The sequence below is a fragment of the Engystomops pustulosus genome, chromosome 5 (assembly GCF_040894005.1).
Source record: "Engystomops pustulosus chromosome 5, aEngPut4.maternal, whole genome shotgun sequence".
Taxonomy (NCBI): Eukaryota; Metazoa; Chordata; class Amphibia; order Anura; family Leptodactylidae; genus Engystomops; species Engystomops pustulosus.
The window spans coordinates 66,596,405-66,609,519 of record NC_092415.1 but is presented as its reverse complement, the minus strand read 5'-3'; positions in this window follow the sequence as shown (position 1 = coordinate 66,609,519).

Below are 13,115 nucleotides of genomic sequence, written 5' to 3'. Positions count from 1 at the left end.
GGAAACAAGTCAGGTTGGGAGGGGGTACACTGGGGGGCTTGGATACACAGAAACCCAGTGAGGCTCGTGACAGAGGTCATGGCCGTATCCAGTGCTGGCGATGCCATGAAATGGGCCATATTGCTGCCAACTGTCCCCTGTCAGTGGAGCCAATGGACTGCAACCAGACCCGGCGAATGTCACTGTTTGCCCGGCCGGTTCTGGCTGCCGAGTCAGTCACGGATGCAGAACCCCAAGTGTGTATGGTCACAATCGGTGGTCACACGGTGAAAGCCTTGCTAGACTCAGGGAGTCTGGTTACCCTGGTGCGGGGAACTTTGGTTGATCCTGGACTGTACAGTGGGCGTAAAGTGGGAGTGTTGTGTATACATGGGGACACTCGCGAATATCCCACTGCTGTCATCAACCTACATACACCTTGTGGTACTATTACCCATGAAGTGGGGGTGGTGGGGACCCTGTTTCATGAGGCTATTATCGGCAGAGACTTACCAGTGTTTTGGGACCTCTGGAGACCAAGACCCACCTCAGGTGCTGTTGCAGATAATGGACGTCAGGTATGTCCGGCCTTGGCCCCTGAACCCTTTGAGGCCGATGTACCCACACCAGCAGTAGGGGTGACCCTATGTGATGAATTCTCTCCCCTAGAGGTCCTAGCTGGTGAGGTCGAGGGCCACGAGGAGGTGGCCGACATGCCGGACCTTGAGTTTTCCCGTGAGAATTTTGGGGCTGCACAGCTACAGGACCCTACCTTGTTTAAAGCACGGGAGAATGTTAAGGTGATAAATGGGGTACTCCAAATACCAGGGGCTGACAAAATATACCCCCGAATGGTGATTGTTGGGGAGCTGTTGTACAGGGTCGACCAGATACGGGGTGAGGAGGTTGAGCAACTTGTACCCGAATCTCACCGTAGGCTGGTGCTAGAGTTGGCACACAAACATGTGCTGGGAGGGCACTTAGGTGCTGAGAAGACCCGGGAGAGGATCCTGCAGAGATTTTTCTGGCCCGGGGTGTGGGAGGAGGTAAACCGGTATTGTAGCTCCTGCTCCGAGTGTCAACTTACTGCCCCGGTGTCCCACTTCAGGAGTCCTTTGGTCCCGCTACCAATCATAGAGGTGCCATTTGAATGGATTGCAATGGATCTGGTTGGCCCCATAGTAAAATCCTCAAGGGCGATTCCATTAAGGAACACCTCCTCCAAAAATATTGCTAGGGAGCTGTTCCAGGTATTCTCACGCACAGGCCTCCCCAAGGAAATCTTGACTGACCAGGGTACCCCATTCATGTCTAGGGTAATGAAGGAGATGTGTAAGTTACTGCAGGTTAAACAACTCCGCACCTCTGTGTATCATCCTCAGACAGATGGCCTAGTCGAGAGGTTTAACAAGACCTTGAAGGGGATGCTAAAGAGGGTGGTCAGCAAGGATGGGAAGGACTGGGATTGTTTGTTGCCCTATTTGATGTTTGCCATACGTGAAGTTCCCCAGTCCTCCACGGGTTTCTCACCCTTTGAGCTGTTATATGGCCGTTCCCCACGTGGGCTTTTGGATATAGCCAAGGAGACCTGGGAACAGGAAAGGACCCCCCACCGTAGTGTGATAGAACATGTCTCCCTTATGCAGGACCGCATAGCGGCGGTAATGCCCCTTGTAAAGGAGCACATGACAAGGGCACAAGAGGCCCAGTCTAGGGTCTACAATAGGTCAGCCAGACTCAGGACCTTTAACCCAGGCGACAGAGTGCTAGTTCTGGTGCCCACCGTTGAGAGCAAGTTCTTGGCAAAATGGCAAGGACCATATGAGGTCATGGAGAAAGTAGGGGAGGTAACCTACAAGGTATCTCAGCCGGGGAGGAGGAAACCCGAACAGATATACCACGTGAACCTCCTAAAGCCATGGAGGGAAAGAGAGTCCCTGATGGCCGTGGGAGTAGAAAAAGCGTCTGTCCCCAAGAAGGGGACACCGGAGGTAGGTGTACCCGATGCCAAGGTGCCTGAAGTACGGATCTCGGAGTCCCTCTCCAGGGCCCAGATTCAGGAAGCGAAGGAGTTTGTGCTCCGAAATGTGGATGTGTTCTCTAAGTTACCGGGACGTACTTCAGTCATCAAGCATGATATCATAACCAAACCCCACATCCGGGTACACCAAAAACCCTACCGGGTCCCTGAAGCGCGCCGGCTTGCCATATCCGAAGAAGTCAGGCAGATGTTAGACCTGGGGGTTATCGAGGAGTCTAAAAGTGACTGGTCGAGTCCTATTGTGTTGATTCCCAAACCTGATGGTTCCCTACGGTTCTGCAATGACTTTAGGAAGTTGAACGAGGTGTCCAAATTTGATTCTTATCCCATGCCCAGGGTTGACGAGTTGATAGAACGACTTGGACAGGCTAGATTCTTCTCCACCCTTGACCTGACGAAAGGGTATTGGCAGGTACCCCTTACTGACAGGGCCAAAGAGAAGACCGCTTTTGTTACTCCTGATGGGCTTTTTCAGTACGTGGTACTCCCCTTTGGGCTACATGGGGCTCCCGCCACATTCCAGAGGTTAATGGATCTCGTGCTAAAACCTCATCGGAGATATGCCTCGGCCTATCTGGATGACATCATAGTTTATAGTAACGATTGGGAGAGTCACCTGGCCAAGGTGCAAGCAGTGGTAGACTCCCTGAGGGCAGCAGGGTTGACAGCGAACCCCCAAAAATGTGCACTGGGTCTGGAAGAGGCCCGTTACCTGGGGTACCGTATTGGGCGAGGTGTCATCAAACCCCAAGTAAATAAAGTGGAGGCGATCCAGCAGTGGCCACGACCTATGAGCAAGAAGCAAGTGAGGGCTTTCCTAGGCATAGTGGGATATTATCGCCGATTTATCCCCGATTTTGCTACCATAGCGGCACCCCTGACTGACCTGACCAAGGGTAGCAGGGCGGTGATGGTAAAGTGGAGTGAAGAGGCTGAGGGGGCGTTTCAGCGACTTAAGACGGTTTTGTGCGAGGGACCGGTACTGATCACCCCTGACTTCACCAAGACCTTTATTGTGCAGACTGACGCTTCGGACGTGGGCTTAGGGGCTGTACTGTCCCAAGTAGTGGAGGGTGAGGAACATCCCGTGACATTCCTGAGCCGCAAGCTCACACCTCCTGAGAAGAACTATAGCATAGTTGAGAGGGAGTGCTTGGCGATTAAAATGGGCTCTGGAATCCCTGAGGTATTACTTGATAGGGCGACAGTTTACACTAGTGACCGATCACTCTCCCCTCACCTGGATGAGTCAGGCCAAAGAGAGGAACGCCAGGGTCACAAGGTGGTTCCTAATGTTACAAAATTTCAAGTTCACGGTAGAACATCGAGCAGGAAAGCTGCATGGGAATGCCGATGCCCTGTCTCGTACCCACTGCCTGATGGCCAAAAGTGTTCGCCCCCACAGGGTCAAACAGAGGGGGAGGGTATGTGAGACACTGAAGGGGTTAACTGTGGATGGGCGGTATGTTTCCCCTAGGTTTTGCTATTATGCAAGGCCTTAGTGCTGAGGTTGGGTGTCCAGCACCTTGGACACAGGTGATGGGAGCAGCCCAATCAGTCTTTTTTTTTAAACCGCTCAGCAGAGCTGGAAGTGTTGTCTCTCTCTGGAAGGAGGCTGGAGAGCACACAGCCCTGACCTCTGTGCCTGGAGCAGCCAAGTGATTTTGTATAGTGGTGAGTTAGTGAATACCTGTATAGTTAGCACCCTGACGGGTAGGATTTTTGTTTGTTTAATGCCTGAATGTAAAGGCTGTTTTATTTTGCTGCTACAATAAACGCAGGCGAGACCTGTTTTGGACTGTACCTTGGTGTCACTGTCTTTAACTGCATCACAGCACCCCGCTACCACGGTCTCTACTGGGCCAAATCTCCACAATATGTATATGTGTGTGTATAGGTATGTTTGTATATGTATATTAGTATAAGCATATGTATATGTACAGTATGTTTATATAGTTAGGCTACAGTGATACATCATTCCTGCTCCCAGCTGTAAGGAAATTTGGAGAGAATTTTCTACATATACTTAGAATGGAAGGCTACAATTTATTCCACTCTATGTTCATATAGTGGAAGAAAAAAGATGCATCACTGAGGCAACATTCACAGTACAGATTCAGCAGAGCCTGGGGACATTGAAAGTATACATTATTTCAGCAGGAAGCAGGATGTTATAGAGAACTCTACTATACTTTTATACTTATATACTTTCCTGCTGGATTTGATGTATATCCAGCAGACAGAGGCTTCTTCCTGCCAGGGAATTGCTATGGAAAAATCTAGCGGGGTTTAATGTTGTACTAACAGTTATTATATACTCACTAAATCCTGCAATGTGAGGGCACCCACACTTTGCTTACAGCCCAGCGCCCATGGAAGCTGTGATTTTCTCCTGGGTAATTCTTATGTTTACCCCCTAGCTGGGCACCATTCAGCTCAAACAACACAAAATAGAGAAGGATAGTCAACAAGCCAGGTCACAACAGAGACATCAACTAAGGTACAGAATTGCATAAACAGAAAAATAGTCAAAACAGGAGCTGAGATCAAAACCACCATAACTGCATAAAACAGAGTATCACGATCAAGGCATAGAGCAGGTCAAGATAAATTATAACAGTCAGTGCCTCCTTAGCTGCACAGGAAAGAATATGACACCAACACAAATGTTACAACACAGTGTTCAAAATTAACAGTGTATAGTGCTGGGACGAAACACAGCTTTCTTTCTGCATTTATTGCTATGGAAACTTGTGACATTCTGATTATGTCACAGGCTTCCAACTGTAATAAATTATATATAACCTCTATACATAGTTCTGTTGGCAGGACACCAATCATCTCTTCCCAGCTTTCTTCAGCCACATAACAATTCAAAAACAAACAAATAAAACAGCAATAAATAAAACTAAAATTGCTAAAATATGTAAAAGAACAAAAAGTATAAAAATGTAAATTTAAAAGTCAATAAAATAAAATCTATTGAAATATTTCCTGTTCATTTTCAGGCAACACAAACACTTACAGGTTAAACTCCCCAGGATTCCATCAGTAAAGCAAGCAACAATTACTGTATGTACTTGAATATACGGCGACCCTTGTATAAGCCTAGGCACCTAATTTCATTACAAAATGCTCTAAAAACTTGAGTAAAACCCTAAGGTGGGAAATGCAGGTAGTTTTTTTTTTTTGGCTCTTCAGGTTTAGTAGAGCACAGGTTCTTTGGAGTATGCTTTGATTTGTTTTCTTACTTAGGTGAAAATGGATGGTTCCTCAGATACATGTGTTAGACAGCTGAGATGGTGGTTCTTTCTCTTAGTACCAATGTTACACTGAGATGGGAGTATAGAGAACACTGTTGCTCAGTTCATTATTTGTTTGCCCAATAGCAGTTCTTGCTGTTTAAAGAGCAGGGTTACTCAGTTATCAATAAACCTTTCTTGAACCATAAAGAGCAGGCTTCCTGATCCTAACTGCAAATCTTAAGAGACCAAGAATACCTGGTTCCAAAAGCAAATTACTTTCCGCTTTTTGAACTTTTTTGACAACTTGAGGTAACTCTTCTTATGACACTATTGTAGTAAAAACTTCATCATCTTTCTTCTGGCCAAAACTTGTGCCAAAACTGTGCATCAATATGTCTTTCATTGAGGTCGCTCATTGGTTGTGAAATGCTGTTAGTAAGCACTTTGACTGGCCCCGGCATTCTGCAACTGTAGCTCAACAATTGTCTGCTCCTACTAATACAGGTATAAAGTGAAATTCTACACATCTCTTAAAAAAATGTAAACATTTTCTGTCATAAAATTTAGTTTTTATATAATTTTTTTCATTTTTTTAATAAACATTTAAGTTGATGGATTTACTCCAGGATGGGAATTTTCCTTACTTTCGGTGGCGTGTGATCTTTTCAGCCTGATTAGTTTCTCAATGCTTGTGTTAAACTGGTGGACACTGACTGGATGAGGAGGCAGGAGAAGCGGGGAGGGCAAATGGAGTGATGTCCTGCAATCCAGGGTGGTGAAAGTATAAACACAACAGCAATTCCTGCCTTAGGCCCAGCCGCCACTTCACTAACCCAATGGGTAGTTAAGGAGATGTCATGTTCCTACCCAGGCTTGCTTGTCCACATATCAGTTGTAATGTGCACGTTGTGACTAACGGTATTGCACTGTGCACACCTTATTTTCTTTACAACCTGTTGGGGATGTCCTTCCCAGAAAAGTAGTGGCAGCTGGGAATAATGTACTATGGGGCAGCCACCACAATAACATTTTGAAAGCAGTCCGGAATGGTAGCTTTATCAAAGGGCAACAGTTTTGCAACTGTCACAGTCAGAACCAGAGCTCATGGGTGAGATGGGTCAAAGTTGTTTAGGAGATAGAAAGCTTAACCTTTCCCTGTGATGATATAGACACACTTGGTGGTGTCACATCCTAAATGGCAAATCAGAGAGGGAGCCACAGGTGTTTCCATGTTTTTTTGGTGTGTCATCTACTGCAGCTGATGTTTTGTGTGCAACGGGCCAAGTCATAAACATGGTGCCCCGATTGTTGCTTGACTCAAGAAGAAGCAGCACAGTGTGCAAATGACACATGTCATTTTGTCTTATGAAAATTTTTGAAAAACTACCAGGCCAAGGAGATCCTCTGGGCCAGGCTTCATGTGCTTGGTCATGGGCACAAAGTGTAATAGCAAGCAACCTCATCGCTATGTGCTGCCCCATGTGACATTGCACCATTCTCCACTCCTGCTTGCTACCTCAGGCTTTGTGACCACCACCGCTTCCTCCAAAGTATTATTGCCTTTGATCCATGTTAATTCTAGGACATCATCATCAACCCTCAAATTATCTTCCACAAAGCCCTCTCCGCTACCCTCCTTGTCAGCCTCCACAGAAGTTGGGACAATGGTTTCATGATCAACATGATAGATGTCCTGCAATGGTCCGCTGTCCACATACATCATCATTCTCCAAGACAAGTTGTTGGGCATCTGGTAACAGTATGGGCAACATTTACTTACCCTGCCGCTGGAGTTCACCGAAAATGCATTGTCTGACGATAATGCACTGTGCCGCGATTCACTAATATCGTGCATCCAATATGCTGCATGTGTCACTTCCCCGCTCAGGTCCAACAGAGTTCACCATCTTTTAAGTGGTGCATGTAAGTGCATGGGCTTGAGACGCTATTTTTAAAAAAATTATTTTACAGCAACTGCAGAAAAAGAAAGGGTGTGTAGTTAGGGGAGAAATATTGTGGAGATAGTTAGGGTCTTAGAGTTGGGATCAGCATCTATCGGATAGTAATATAATTTTCTGAGGATGCCGTTCAGTTTGGTGCTAAGTAACTTTTAGCAAAGAAACTACATATCTAAAAAGCAGCTTCCATATATTCAATTTATTAATTAAGAATTTTTTAAATTTGTGGATCAAGGTCTGTTTACTGACAGCAGGGTCTTACATTGTGATTTTACATAGTGGCGCACGGTATTATCTATTTTGCGAACCAAAAGAAGAAAAAATATGCAGCAGAAATTCCGCTCCACATTCTTGCAGGGGGTTCAGAAGTTGGTAGATTTGCTTTTATTTGGTTTAAACGTTGGCCACACAAGGTGTCGGAGAAACTAAAAATACAAGAAAAGTGTTGTAAACAAAAGCTGCTCTCAAATAAGAGACTTTTTTTTAAAGAAAAGGTATGAGTGTTAGAAAACTGAGGTTTTAGTTGCACCTACACATTGCAAATCTGTAGGTGCAAAATAAAATGTGGAATTTGCCAGCAAAAAACTAGCACAAAAGCATTAATAACTTCCCCCTGATATTTCCTCAACCACCAATTTTAACCTTTAGATCAGAATATGACTTTGTAAGCTAAAAATAAATGTAAAATATTCTCTAATTTTAAAAAGTCTATCACACTTAACCCTTAAAGGAAACCTACCATCACAAATCTACCTACTAAGGTAGGTCAGGTGGCAGGTTTCTGTAATGTATTCTATTCTAATCCTTTTTTCATTAAAATTTTTTACGTCACAGATCATCAGAAAACTTTTAATTTAAGATGTATGCTAATTTTCTTAAGAGGCCACTGGGGCTGTGCAGGGGGAGTTTCGGCTACTCCATGCCCAAGTAGCTTCTTTCAAAACTCTTACCTCTCTTTGCGCACTTATCTGAGATCCCAGAGTACTGCGCATGTGCAGTAACTAACTACGGCTTCTTCAATAGGGCCGTGCCGCTACAGTAGCTGCTAAGTGCAGAGAAGTTAATAACTCTTAGTGCTCTTACAGCACAGACCACTGTAACTTTTTTACTTATTACATGTTCCCTGCTCCTCCATGTGAGGAAAAGTGCCAGACTAGTCACCATATGCATCCTGTATGTATACTGTGCTGTGTTTAATGGATTTACTTGTAGGAATCTTGCTGGATTTACTGCTATATTAATTCATGAGAAACCACATGGTATGATGGAAACTGTAGGCATAGTGAATTAGCAAAATATGGCCATTTTTCAGCTTGAACAGCACAATATGGGCATTGTTCTGTCTGTATATGAATGAAATACTACATGCAAATGAGCCTGAGGGGCTCCAGGCTCCATTAAAACCTATGGAGCCTGAAGCCCTCAGGCTTATTTGCATATAGTCCTTCATCCTGGTGGTAGATGCCCTTTAAAGGGGGAATTACATATACAAATTTGGTAAAATCTTTATCACTTTGGAGTTACTCCTTAAAGCCCTTTTCACGTCTGAGATGAAAAAAGTATGTTAGCTGAAATTATAAAGGCCGGAGAAGTGGCTCCATACCATATTATCCACCAATTGAGAATTGTCACTTTTGCAAACATGAAAATCGAATGAGTGCTTGGATTCATTTTATGTTGGATATTTTGCTGTGTAACCCGGTCCAGGGCACAGATTCTCAATATCTGCTGTGCAACCGAAACCATTTAGCACTAAATACGCAAGCTGAAAGGGCTCTTTCTATGCACAAACCATTGCCTATTAACAGAGGAAGAAAATGTTAGATGATGCCTTTGCAACCCCTTCTGGTAAAAGCATTTGCAACTAGCTAATGGATATCTTTATTGTTAAAAAAATACATATCTCAGGCTTTTAGGTCTCATTTTCTAAATGTGTTTTAAATGTCTACATTTCAGAATGTAAAACTGATAAAGAAAGAAAATGGTGTCAAAATGTCAACATCAAAGAAAATAAATGATAATTTGAAGGATGGAAAAGCATCAAAGCTCTAATTTGAGAAAAGTAACATAGTGGGGAACAGCACAATTCATTTTGTTTTGCAACAACAAATTACAGCTGAGAAAAGTATCTTCTGTCTACAGATGTATGTTATATTGTATGCTACTCAACCAAATATTTCCATTGTATTAACTCTTTGAAGCGTTAAGTAAAACTCTGTACCCATTCTACTTCTCAACAAGCTAAACATGTCTTGAAATGCCCTCTCAGCTGAGAAATAGCCGCAGAGTTTGCCTTAGTCAAAGAATTTTACCTGTTTGTTGAGCAGGACCAGGAAGAGAACACTAAGAGCCCAGGTATTTCCTACAGGTCTTGGATGATGAACAGGACTCAATTCTAAATTAAAGGACACCTGTCATCAGGTCTGTGTCACTTGTCCTGTCACTACTACCTGTTGGAGCAGCTCACAAGGATCCCATCCCAGCCTTTATCTAGTTATTTCATACATTATTCATTGTAAAATCATCTATTCTTTATCATGTAAATGAGGCTGGTCACATGGTCAGAGGCAGTGATGTCACCCCTGTTCCCCCTCCCCTCTCCTCCCCCTGCTCATGTCTGTGTGTAATGTATAGTAAGGCATTGCTAGTGTGTGCTGCATCTGCTGACATGCTGCAGCCTCCTAATATACAGGTGAGAGACACAGACATCAGCTACACATGAATCTGACATGTTCTGCTGTAACATGGCTGCCTGGAGCTGTTGTATCTCTCCTATACACACACAGGCTGCAGGGGGCGTGGCCACCAGCACCAGGAAGCACATCATTATACAGCCTCACATCATTATACAGGCTGTCAGTCATGCACTGGGGGTGTGGCTGTGCCTCCCACTCATGAATAAGGTGGACAGCTTGAATATGCTAATGCTTCATTGGACATTTCACAGGTCATTTGCAAACAGCTTTAGGACCTCGTTGCTTAGGTTTACAGGCATGTAGAGGGACAATGAAGGGATAGAGGCAATGCTCTCTAATGGCAGTTTATGAAAATATATTTAGTTTAGGGGGGTTATTTTGCATGACGGGTTCTCTTTAAGACCTTATTTAGAGGAATGTATTGGGCCAGCTTTTCATAGAAAACATCATTACAGAATGGAGCTGTAGTACTTCAGGAATACAGAGATAGCTCATTGATAACAATGATTCTTGCAGTTCTGCTCCTGGAGCAGCATTTGATTTATGGAAAACAGTCAACATGGAGTCTTTATTTCACAGGCCAAATGAATGTATCTGATTAAACCATATGGAAAAAGCACAATACAGTAAATAATCTATATAAGCTGCTGTCTGATATAATACACCCGCTGTGCTGCTTTTATTTTATTATATATTATATATATATATATATATATATATATATATATATATATATATATATACACTCACCGGCCACTTTATTAGGTACACCATGCTAGTAACGGGTTGGACCCCCTTTTGCCTTCAGAACTGTCTCAATTCTTCATGGCATAGATTCAACAAGGTGCTGGAAGCATTCCTCAGAGATTTTGGTCCATATTGACATGATGGCATCACACAGTTGCCGCAGATTTGTCGGCTACACATCCATGATGCGAATCTCCCGTTCCACCACATCCCAAAGACACTCTATTGGATTGAGATCTGGTGACTGTGGAGGCCATTTGAGTACAGTGAACTCATTGTCATGTTCAAGAAACCAGTCTGAGATGATTCCAGCTTTATGACATGGCGCATTATCCTGCTGAAAGTAGCCATCAGGTGTTGGGTACATTGTGGTCATAAAGGGATGGACATGGTCAGCAACAATACTCAGGTAGGCTGTGGCATTGCAACGATGCTCAATTGGTACCAAGGGGCCCAAAGAGTGCCAAGAAAATATTCCCCACACATGACACCACCACCACCAGCCTGAACCGTTGATACAAGGCAGGATGGATCCATGCTTTCATGTTGTTGACGCCAAATTCTGACCCTACCATCCAAATGTCGCAGTAGAAATCGAGACTCATCAGACCAGGCAACGTTTTTCCAATCTTCTACTGTCCAATTTCGATAAGCTTGTGCAAATTGTAGCCTCAGTTTCCTGTTCTTAGCTGAAAGGCGTGGCACCCAGTGTGGTCTTCTGCTGCTGTAGCCCATCTGCCTCAAAGTTCGACGTACTGTGCATTCAGAGATGCTCTTCTGCCTACCTTGGTTGTAACGGGTGGCGATTTGAGTCACTGTTGCCTTTCTATCAGCACGAACCAGTCTGCCCATTCTCCTCTGACCTCTGGCATCAGCAAGGCATTTCCGCCCACAGAACTGTCCCTCTCTGGATGTTTTTTCTTTTTCGGACCATTCTCTGTAAACCCTAGAGATGGTTGTGCGTGAAAATCCCAGTAGATCAGCAGTTTCTGAAATACTCAGACCAGCCCTTCTGGCACCAACAACCATGCCACGTTCAAAGGCACTCAAATCACCTTTCTTCCCCATACTGATGCTCGTTTTGAACTGCAGGAGATTGCCTTGACCATGTCTACATGCCTAAATGCACTGAGTTGCCGCCGTGTGATTGGCTGATTAGAAGTTAAGTGTTAACGAGCAGTTGGACAGGTGTACCTAATAAAGTGGCAGGTGAGTGTATACGTGTGTGTGTGAATGATACAAAGAATTCAGCAGCTCTCCATGTAGTGAAATAAATAACAAGTGGATTTATTCCAAACACATTGCAAACACATCTATTCACATGGAGGATCACCATACTCCATTGGCCTGCACCCAGGATTAAGTATATAAAAAAATATAAAGTAGCTCCATATAGGGGGTAAAGGGAGGTATCTACGATCTACCTGTGTGGTGAAGTATATACTGTAACATGCAGATTTGTTCATTAACAGTTACTGTATAAGTGTGTTATGGCTTGACATTAAAGAGGACCTGTCACCCTCAAAACAGGACTATGAGCTGTTTACTAAAGTAAGCAGCTTCTAGTGTTTAAACACACGTAGCAGTGTTACGCTGCTAGCGTTATCAGAAACCACCGATAACGCTAACAAACACTGCTGCGTTGTACCCTAGAAACACTGGACTGATCTCAAAGCGCTCCTGCATATTCATGAGGGGGCGGAATGGCGGGTGGCAGTCACTGCTGGCCTACGGAGTGTTATAGAGAAATGTGTTAGAGAGAAATAGGAAGGCAGACTGAATAGCGCTCATGGGGTAGTATTGTTAGAATATAATATGGTGGTATTAGAGATATATGATTGGAGGCTCACCAGATCTGGTTGTGATGTATTAGGCAGAACGCTATTTTTCGCTTGTTAGGGTCTGCTGAGGGTATCCAAGGTGCTGCCTGAGGACAGTTGTAATCAAGACGCGTTTGCCATGACGGTCTGGATCAGAATCAAGTAGAGTGTGTGGGGTCTGTCAGGAAGGGCGCACACAATGGGGCTCATTTACTAAGGGCCCGACAGTTTTCCCAAAAATTACCGGTTTGCGGCATTTTACCTGGGGTTTTTGGCGCCCGCGATCGGATTGTGTTGCATCGGATTCGGAAAAACAGTGGTATTTAAAAAAATAAATAAATATGTCACTTGACACGCACTTACATGCACCAGGAAGAGGATGGTGAACTCTGGTCTCGGCGCAGCAGCGATACCTAGTGGATATCGGGCGCACGACCTTAGTGAATCCCGGCAAGCTCCAAATCAACGTTAGACAACGCACCCAGGGATCGCGAATGGACCGGGTAAGTAAATGAGCCCCAATGAGTCAAAAACTTCACGTCGTAAGGTTAGGTAAACGCTGTTACAAAGGATTTTTTTTTAAATGTATTTATTCATTTATCTACTTCTTACACACATTTCTGATGGAA